Source organism: Danio rerio, chromosome 19 (genome assembly GCF_049306965.1).
Source record: "Danio rerio strain Tuebingen ecotype United States chromosome 19, GRCz12tu, whole genome shotgun sequence".
Classification (NCBI taxonomy): domain Eukaryota; kingdom Metazoa; phylum Chordata; class Actinopteri; order Cypriniformes; family Danionidae; genus Danio; species Danio rerio.
The window spans coordinates 3,332,501-3,343,321 of record NC_133194.1 but is presented as its reverse complement, the minus strand read 5'-3'; the positions used below and the strand labels follow the sequence as shown (position 1 = coordinate 3,343,321).

At 40.7% G+C, this 10,821-nt stretch overlaps 1 long non-coding RNA gene across 1 annotated transcript in view; it reads right to left on the bottom strand.

Annotated features, from left to right (window-relative positions):
• Window positions 1-469: 469 nt before the first annotated feature.
• Window positions 470-10,821, bottom strand: part of LOC141378987 (uncharacterized) — a 32,568-nt gene continuing 22,216 nt past the window's right edge. Inside the window, exon 3 of the long non-coding RNA XR_012394857.1 lies at window positions 470-723. This is a non-coding gene — a long non-coding RNA (uncharacterized lncRNA). The remainder of the gene's footprint in view (window positions 724-10,821) is intronic.

Below are 10,821 nucleotides of genomic sequence, written 5' to 3'. Positions count from 1 at the left end.
TATTTGCAACCGGGGACCCGTGTGACGTCATGTGTGACGTAGGTTGGTAATTGGTCTATTCATTGTTGCTCTTATAGTTGTGTAAATTGCTTCCTTGTCATCATTTGTAAGTCGCTTTAAATAAAAGCGTCTGCTAAATGACTAAATGTAAATGATCATGGTTTAGTTCACCATTTAAAATACTAATGGATATTGATACAAATGACTTCTTGTAGTGGTAACTTTTCCATAAAGTAACTCTGTATCACTTCCCCAATGGCAGTAAACTTCATACATTGGAAATAAAACGTGATTTGGATCATTTGTTATTTTGCGTTTTTAAATGCCTAAATTGATTGGTTGAAGAGATGTATAATCCTCTCAATCACTTTCATGGCAACTTTGACAAGCTGTTTAAGCAGTGTTTATGCTAACAGTAAAATTTGACAGCAGTCGGGTTTTATTTGAGAGCAAAATTTAGTTCAAAATGTAATATTAGCTTCAGCAGTCGTGTTTCAGAGCTGGGTTTCTTTTTAATTAGACGTGGTGTTTCTTGAAGAGTGTTTGCAGTTTTGTTTTTCCTGCAGGATTGTATGGTGTGGGAATAGGTTTGGTTTCCCTCCGCCGAGAGGTCCAGACGCTGCTGATCAGACGGTGTGTGTGTGTGTGTGTGTATCATGTGTCCTTCAGACACTCGGCTGGGTTTATTCGTCTGCTGAAACGGCGTGTTTGTAGTCTTGACTGCTGTAGATTAGATAATAGCATCTCAGATTACTCCACTGCTCTGAGAGCGTAGATGTGGTTCTTGATTAAACGTTTAATGAAGAATTCACGTCTGTTTATCGCTTATTAATCTCAGTAATGGTGGGGATCATCATATCCATGTTGCTTTTACTGAATATTGAGTTTTAAATGGCTCTTTAATGAATTAACATGAGGTCTGATTTTTATTTAGGGATATGATAGCATCGTATAAGCAAATATACTCTCAGACACAGCATATGTGTTTGCTGTTCTGTTTGATTAATATGAAGCGCATCCTTTGAAGACTTTTGGCTAGGGCTGCACAATATATCGCAAAATGATCGTTAGCACGATAATATTATAATGCTTGACTGATATTTTCTTAATATATTATTCTACTCTTTACAGCAGGGAAATTAAGTATTGAGCACGTTGTGTTTTTTTCTTGGAGAATAATATTTGAAAGGAACTGTCGGGAATTAAACCAGATTTTTGTAAAAACCCAAACAACACAAACATTTTTAAAATATATATTAAAATCTTGATGCTGCTGTGGGTCTTGTTTATCAAATCTGATCTTATTTTGTATTGGTTTGAGATCAGGTGTTTGGCTGGGCCATTCTACAGCTTGATTTTCTTTCTCTGAAAGCATTTGAGAGTCTCCTTGGCTGTGTTTTGGATCATTGTCTTGCTGAAATGTCCACCCTGGTTTCATTTCCACTGAGGAAGGGCAGAGGCTTGCTGAAGAACTACTGAGATATTTCAGCTGCTGTCTGGGATTTCACTACCTTCCTTTCTTCATGTGTTCAATACTTTTCCTCTGCATTCATTTTATTATACAGAACTTCATTTGTAAATTAAATAGATTAGTTTTCTTTGTATATGTGGATTTCTTTGGTTGTCAACATGCTGGGAAATATGTTTTGTGAGAAAAATGGAGTCGTGTTCAATACTAATTTTCCTTGCTGTATATAGTCATAAAAACACTTGTTTGTAGAGCAAGTTTGACCATTTTCTCTGATTTATAGTAATTTCTCCCATAAGCAACTGAATCGGACATTCTAAAACAAAATGAGCGCGCTTCAGTATTGCAGGATAAGGTCAGTCAACAAGACCCCAGATCAACCACCAGATAACCGGTAAAGGCTGCGATTTATCCTTGGATCAGTTCACTCAGAGTTGATGCTGATCTTGCCAAACCAGCGGAGGGCAGCGTGTGCGTCTTGTCCTGAACAGTATGATATTTTTATGAGATTATCGTCCCGCACGCCAAGCACATTGAGTTTTGAGGAAGTCAGATATCTAAAAATAACTCCAGAAACAGCGATTGTCAGCGCTCCAGTGGTTTTCCCTCAACTCTAGAAAAACAGTGTGGTAGCAGTAATTCAGGCGAGCGTGACTCCTGCGCTCATGGAAAGAGACTGATACATGAAAAATATATGTCTGTCCTGGACTTTGGATGTTATATTTTAATGTTGCTAAACAGGAAGCGCGGATAGTTTATATATATATATATATATATATTTTTGTGAAGTGCTTTGGAAAACTGGCTGGATTTAATGGACATGGAAGTGTTGTGTTGTAATAATATTTTGTTACTGCGTGACTAGAATATACGTGACATTTACAGACATTTATCTCCTTTATCCTTTGAAAACAGGCTCATTTTACAGCTCCCCAAGAGTTTTACCATTGTTGAATCTATTTAGACGATCTCAGGGTCAAACTAAAGCACTTTTAGCTTAGCTTAGCATGGATCATTGAATCGGATTAGACCATTAGCATCTCTCCAAAATGATCAAATACTTCTTTTGCTTTGGGAAAACTGGCTGTATTTAATGGATGCATTTCAAGCTAAACCAGTAATGAATCGTGTTTTTTAAAAAGCATTGAAATTATAGTTGAAGTGGTACATTAGCAATGCTAGCAATGCTAATTAAATAAAGAAAAGATTCACGCAGCTTCTTCTACTTTTGATATATGGCACACAGCGATTCAAAAAGCAGCATTTACAGCGGATCTGAGAGCTCTGTGGAAAAGGAGGATTTTCAGTCCATAGTATTGTAGTGATATTACTGTAAACTTACTAACTAAATAAGTTTGACTAAGGTCTGTCTTTAAAAACTGAAAGAGTACTGCTGATGAAACTAACTAATTTGCCTCTGAAGAAACAAAAACAAAGACCATTGATATCACTTGAAATCTGTAGAGACGAGACAATCAACACCAACTGGAACTGCGTCTTTTTTAAAAGAAGACAAGGGGTGTATGTATATATATATATATATATATATATATATATATATATATATATATATATATATATTTTTTTTTTTTTTTTTTTTTTTTTTTTTTACCACTTCCAGATGCAAAAAGCTCTCAGGTAAAATATATTCCATACAAACATATTTTTCTGGCATGTTAGCAGACCACTGTAATGCACACGTGTGGGTCCACACGTCAGCATTGCTCTCGTCGTGGCGAAATGGAAACAAAACCTTCATTGCAGCACATTTAGAAACGCAACACTGACAAACCATTTTACAAAATTCTTTCTACTACTTGTTTGAATTATGGTTGGCAACACAACATGGCCTCTCTCTAAGTGAAGTTTCTTAAACTAATTTCGAGAGGAGCACGTGATAGGATTAACTACAGCTGATCCCCATCACTAATCACTAACTAGCCAATCGGATTACTCTAAATTTAATATAAATATCCAGCCTAAACGGGCAAGGCAGTGGAGCAGTAGGTAGTGCTGTCGCCTCACAGCAAGAAGGTCGCTGGGTTTCTGGTTTGAGCCTCAGCTCAGTTGGCGTTTCTGTGTGGAGTTTGCATGTTCTCCCTGCCTTCGCGTGGGTTTCCTCCGGGTGCTCCGGTTTCCCCCACAGTCCAAAGATATGCGGTACAGGTGAATTGGGTAGGCTAAATTGTCCGTAGTGTATGAGTGTGTGTGCGAATGTGTGGGTGGATGTTCCCAGAGATGGGTTGCGGCTGTAAGGGCATCCGCTGCGTAAAAACTTGCTGGATAAGTTGGTGGTTCATTCCGCTGTGGCGACCCCAGATTAATAAAGGGACTAAGACGGCAAGAAAATGAATGAATGGATCCAGCCTAAACTTCATTCCTTATCTTCGTTTTGGAACTCATATCCTGATCTCATATCCCTCCTAATGCTTATTGACCAGGCGGGATGCTCTCCAAGCTCAGGGTTCTCTCCCGGGACAGCATGCCAAACCTGCTTAAATAGTCGAGCATTATCTAAGTGTGAACTTTTGAAATACTGTAACAGGTCTTCGAAGCTATTTCATGCATATAATGAAGTTGCTTCTCATTCACAATAGAGTGCACTGATTGGTCTTTCTCATGAATTAATGAACAGATGTTCTGAAAACTCAATGACGTCACTTTGTACCGGCCGGTACAGACAGCCACTCTATACGTTGGAGTGACGTTGCTTCAACTTTAACCAGAAGAGTAAATTTGCATTAAACAAAGCAAAAACAACCAATTTCACTTTTTAGCTAAATATGTGTCCTATTAGTGTTTTTAGCAAAGTGAGACATAAATATGACTGTCAACATCTCAAAAAAATGTGTGTTGGTGTTTCGTAACCCTTTAACATAGATATATACACTAGATGTCGCCTGGCCTATTGTTGTCTATTGGACGGAATGCGTCAATAGAGCCGCCATCTTGCTACAGGGTAGCGTTCTTTTGAAATCAATGCGGGACCAAGGTACAGTGGAGGACTGTGGCCATCCAAAGCCAGACATATACACATATACACATATATCTATGATGGGGAGTTTTCCTGGATGTTAGAATGTATTTTTTTTTTTCTAATTATGAAAATTATAATTTTACATCACTTTTCTACATTGATGGATCAGTGACCGCACGGGCATTCCTGACAAAAAGCTTGTGTTTGTGTGTACAGAAATGTACTATTCACCCTCCCTGTTAAATGTGATCTAATCATGTCCTGAAACACAGCTCCTCTCCTGCTTTCACTGCTCATACTGATGGAGAGAGCGATTCGTTTGTGAATGAATCCCCCGAACGACTCTTTCACTAAAGTTAGCCGACAATAATACAAGTTTCTGGCAGCGCAGCATCTCGTTGTCATATTTCTTTTTCATTGTTTGCTGATTTTATTTAACAAAACTAGCATAAGCCGAGTGTTTAGTGCGAGTTGGAGCTGCTTTGCCGTATGGTGAATGCAGTGACTGTTATCATCAATAACGTGATTAGCACAAAAGTTCAGAACATACAAAAACAGAAAAAAACATTATTACCTATGAAATGTTCTGCCTTTGTGCTTTGTTTTCTTTGCTTGTTACTACACCCGTACACAGCGCTAAAGTCCCGCATCTTCACGTAATAACACTGTCTTGACTAGTGCGGTTGAATGACATTTGTCCTGGGAGCACTGTACCAATGTGGCGGCGCTATTGACGCATGCTCAGGGTCCCTATGCGATATCTAGTGTATATATCTAGACCCCTTAACTTGTATACCACATGTTAACTCTAACATTGCTCGGATGACAGATGGTCATCTCCATTCTTCAAAATAATTTTTTTTTTATATTAGACCAAATGTAACATGACAGAATTTCCATTTTTGCTTAAAAGTCCCTTTAATAAGATGTAAGCCATGTGATAAAACAGCAGCAGGGACGCCATGGCTCATAAAACACACTTCTCCATTTATACAAGGTTTCCACTCCTGAAAAAAGCTTTCTGAGCCACATTTATCAATTAACATTGTCAGTAGTCATGGAACCTGAATAATCGATTGCAGCTGTCCATGCTTTCTTTCCTACGGGTCATTTACTTTATATCATTATGTGCGTAGGGGAAACGTAAAATTACATTTAATCAACGCAAGGAGAGTTTCTCAGAATGCAGCTACAACCGTAAAGAGACCGTACTGATGGACATCCCTGCATGAGCCTCAGGATGTATTAGCGAATGACGTGACGGAGCGTGGTGCCCCTGTCCAGACACGCGACACTCGCTCCAAATCCAAAACGGGCACGAGGAAACCCTCCTGTCTGATGATGTCATACGTGCTTAAGGGGACCGGTGGTGACCTCATCATGACTTCGTCCGGTCGAGGCCCTTTTAGCAGACCTGTCAGACACTCGACATTGACGAGACATCAGAGAAGAACCCGATCCTTTACGAGCTCCTCCAGACAGCGGACAGTCAAGGGGGTTTTGTTGAAGTCAGGTTATGCACAGCGAGTGTTTCCGTATGCATTCCCGCCGCTCCATAATTGGAGTATGACTTCAGACGGTGGCATTGAATCTGTCTGGTAAGAAAAGCCTCTGGATGTCTATCATGGTGTGTCTCGCCCACAAGCCTCTCTCTTTCTGTGTGTGTGTGTGTGTGTGTACCTGTGGTTTTCCTGTCGGTGAAACTCAATAACAGTCCCATTGCATCATTTCGAATAGTTTCAGGAGAAAATGGATGCAGTCTTGGCAGTCGGCGAGTGTTTCCATTGCTTTCTCGAAACCGTTTTCCTCCCCGGGAGGAAAAAACGCTCAAAACAAACAGCGCATAGTTGGTGTTGAGAGACTTGGGCACTTGGAAGGCCACATTCCAGCATAAGTGGAAAAAATTAGAGTCCCTGCCGGAGTCCTGCGGCTCCCGGAGGCTTTGATTCGCTAAGTTAATTTGGGATAGCCGCTGAGAGCCGGAGGATTTCGAGTTGGCGGGTATAACGATGATGTTGTCAGCGGATTTTTCTTCGAAGTGCCCCACGTCAAGAGTGCTCTGACCTGAAACCCCAGAAGCCCACCTGAAGAGCAGCTGTGCCAGTTTTCCAGATACACACCGATGGGTTTTTAACTCGAGTAACCCACAAGGCAACCATTTCCTGAAGCTTTCCACTTAATGAAATAATGACTGCAAAAATAGTCCTCCTGAGATTGTCAATCTCATCAAATTATATATTAGTGCTGCAGAGCTGTTGAATACTTGGTTCTGATTGGTTGACAAATGTTCCAAGGTGTGCAGTTATTTTCCATGTAGGTAAAGCAGGCAGATCCACACCACTTCTCCAAATAATTTCACACGCTCAACAAGCAACTAAATGATAAACAAATGTCTTGTGGAATCCATAATATAAGCAGAATAATCGACTCCAGTTTATTGAATTATTATACATTAACACACACCCAGGATGAATGCGACCCTCCACTGCAGGTGTTCGTCATATTCAAATTTTTCCATGGTCTGTTGAAATTATTGATTCTGATTGGCTGGAAGGTGTGCAATGAAAATATGCGCTTAACTGTCATATTAGTAGTTACCATGGTAAGCCCCTTTCGCAAAATAATACCAGTAAATGTCACATAAAGGCAAAACTAGGGTTGGGGTAGATGTAGACTGTAATAACTAGGGTTGGGGTAGATGCAGACTGTAATAACTAGGGTTGGGGTAGATGTAGACTGTAATAACTAGGGTTGGGGTAGATGTAGACTGTAATAACTAGGGTTGGGGTAGATGTAGACTGTAATAACTAGGGTTGGGGTAGATGCAGACTGTAATAACTAGGGTTGGGGTAGATGTAGACTGTAATAACTAGGGTTGGGGTAGATGTAGACTGTAATAACTAGGGTTGGGGTAGATGCAGACTGTAATAACTAGGGTTGGGGTAGATGTAGACTGTAATAACTAGGGTTGGGGTAGATGCAGACTGTAATAACTAGGGTTGGGGTAGATGCAGACTGTAATAACTAGGGTTGGGGTAGATGCAGACTGTAATAACTAGGGTTGGGGTAGATGCAGACTGTAATAACTAGGGTTGGGGTAGATGCAGACTGTAATAACTAGGGTTGGGGTAGATGTAGACTGTAATTACTAGGGTTGGGGTAGATGTAGACTGTAATAACTAGGGTTGGGGTAGATGTAGACTGTAATAACTAGGGTTGGGGTAGATGCAGACTGTAATAACTAGGGTTGGGGTAGATGTAGACTGTAATAACTAGGGTTGGGGTAGATGTAGACTGTAATAACTAGGGTTGGGGTAGATGCAGACTGTAATAACTAGGGTTGGGGTAGATGTAGACTGTAATAACTAGGGTTGGGGTAGATGCAGACTGTAATAACTAGGGTTGGGGTAGATGCAGACTGTAATAACTAGGGTTGGGGTAGATGCAGACTGTAATAACTAGGGTTGGGGTAGATGCAGACTGTAATAACTAGGGTTGGGGTAGATGTAGACTGTAATAACTAGGGTTGGGGTAGATGTAGACTGTAATAACTAGGGTTGGGGTAGATGTAGACTGTAATAACTAGGGTTGGGGTAGATGCAGACTGTAATAACTAGGGTTGGGGTAGATGTAGACTGTAATAACTAGGGTTGGGGTAGATGCAGACTGTAATAACTAGGGTTGGGGTAGATGTAGACTGTAATAACTAGGGTTGGGGTAGATGCAGACTGTAATAACTAGGGTTGGGGTAGATGCAGACTGTAATAACTAGGGTTGGGGTAGATGCAGACTGTAATAACTAGGGTTGGGGTAGATGCAGACTGTAATAACTAGGGTTGGGGTAGATGCAGACTGTAATAACTAGGGTTGGGGTAGATGCAGACTGTAATAACTAGGGTTGGGGTAGATGCAGACTGTAATAACTAGGGTTTGGGTAGATGCAGACAGTAATAACTAGGGTTTGGGTAGATGCAGACTGTAATAACTAGGGTTGGGGTAGATGCAGACTGTAATAACTAGGGTTGGGGTAGATGCAGACTGTAATAACTAGGGTTGGGGTAGATGCAGACTGTAATAACTAGGGTTGGGGTAGATGCAGACTGTAATAACTAGGGTTGGGGTAGATGCAGACTGTAATAACTAGGGTTGGGGTAGATGCAGACTGTAATAACTAGGGTTTGGGTAGATGCAGACAGTAATAACTAGGGTTTGGGTAGATGCAGACTGTAATAACTAGGGTTGGGGTAGATGCTGACTGTAATAACTAAGGTTGGGGTAGATGTAGACTGTAATAACTAGGGTTGGGGTAGATGTGGAAGTTAATAACTAGGGTTGGGGTAGATGTGGACGTTAATAACTAGGGTTGGGGTAGATGTGGACGTTAATAACTAGGGTTGGGGTAGATGTGGAAGTTAATAACTAGGGTTGGGGTAGATGTGGACGTTAATAACTAGGGTTGGGGTAGATGTGGACGTTAATAACTAGGGTTGGGGTAGGTGTAGACGGTAATAACTAGGGTTGGGGTAGGTGTAGACTGTAATAACTAAGGTTGGGTAGGTGTAGACGGTAATAACTAGGGTTGGGGTAGGTGTAGACTGTAATAACTAAGGTTGGGGTAGATGTAGACTGTAATAACTAGGGTTGGGGTAGATGCAGACTGTAATAACTAAGGTTGGGGTAGATGTAAATGGTAATAACTAAGGTTGGGGTAGATGTGGACGTTAATAACTAGGGTTGGGGTAGATGTGGACGATAATAACTAGGGTTGGGGTAGATGTGGACGTTAATAACTAGGGTTGGGGTAGGTGTAGACGTTAACTAGGGTTGGGGTAGGTGTAGACGTTAACTAGGGTTTGGGTAGGTGTAGACGGTAATAACTAGGGTTGGGGTAGGTGTAGACGGTAATAACTAAGGTTGGGGTAGATGTAGACGGTAATAACTAGGGTTGGGGTAGGTGTAGACATTAACTAGGGTTGGGGTAGGTGTAGACGGTAATAACTAGAGTTGGGGTAGATGCAGATGGTAATAACTAGGGTTGAGGTAGGTGTAGACGGTAATAACCAAGGTTGGGGTAGATGTGGACGTTAATAACTAGGGTTGGGGTAGATGCAGACGGTAATAACTAAGGTTGGGGTAGGTGTAGGCGTTAACTAGGGTTAGGGTAGGTGTAGACGTTAACTAGGGTTGAGGTAGGTGTAGATGGTAATAACTAGGGTTGAGGTAGGTGTAGATGGTAATAACTAGGGTTGGGGTAGGTGTAGACGTTAATAATTCTGAGGTTGGGGTAGGTGTAGAATTTTCCAAGAAGTCTGTGTGTGAAAGGGCTAATGACTTGCCATGCATTAAAGGATTTTAAATGTACTTCTTTGCCTTCATGTCATGCATTTAATATTTTTGATGCATGGCAATCCATTGTTTTTTTGTGTACATGTTCATCACTTTCATTAAAAGTAAAACTCTCATTGTGTTCCGCAGAACAAAGAAAGAAGCAACACCACGGTAAGTAAAAGACATTTTACTCTTCCTTCTGCACTGAAATGATAGTGGTTCTCTCATCTACAAACAATCTACTAAATTTTTCTGTAATCCCACTGACTTTAGAGCCAAATAATGACTTGCCCACAGAAGACTTATTCATCTAAAGAAGTTTGACAGATGAGCCACTTTTGACGCAACAGTCAAGTTATATATCAAGACTCGAGAAAAAAAATTAAATACAATTTATTCATGATAGTTGTTAACACAATCACTTCTCGTGAAAATCAAGTCAAGCTGCTGTTAATTGTGACACACGTGTGAACTGGACGTCCATCGGCCAAACACATTGCATTACTTCACTGCGTGTTTCCACTGTAGACAGATTCATTACAATCAGTGCAAACAATCTCGTTTTGTTTAGTCTCGGAAGGCTTGTTGTTGCTGAAATCTGTTCTTGGCTACTAGAAAACATTTTCCGGTTTATGACCAGAGCAGCAGAACCAACAGCATGCCTGTGAAAACAGACTTTTATTAGCTGATTTATTAAAACACCCTCAAACGAAGTGAATTTTGGTGAACATTGGGGTTCTAAAGAGAAAGCACAGGCCCCACAAATATATGTTTGCCCCCTTGTGCGTGCCCCAATAGCACAGACTCATAAGATAAGATCTCCAGGTATCAAGAAGCAATTTGCCTACGTTTAGAATCTCACAACAACACATATTATCACTGTCTGGTTCACTGGCCAATTTTTTTTCTGTAAAAGCCATATTATTAGAATGCTATTGTCCATTTCACAATGTAGAACGTTATTGGACTAGAGTGCCAATGTCTGTTTTACAACACTCAATGCCATTGGGTTGGAGTGCTGTCTATTTGACCATCCTCAACACCATTA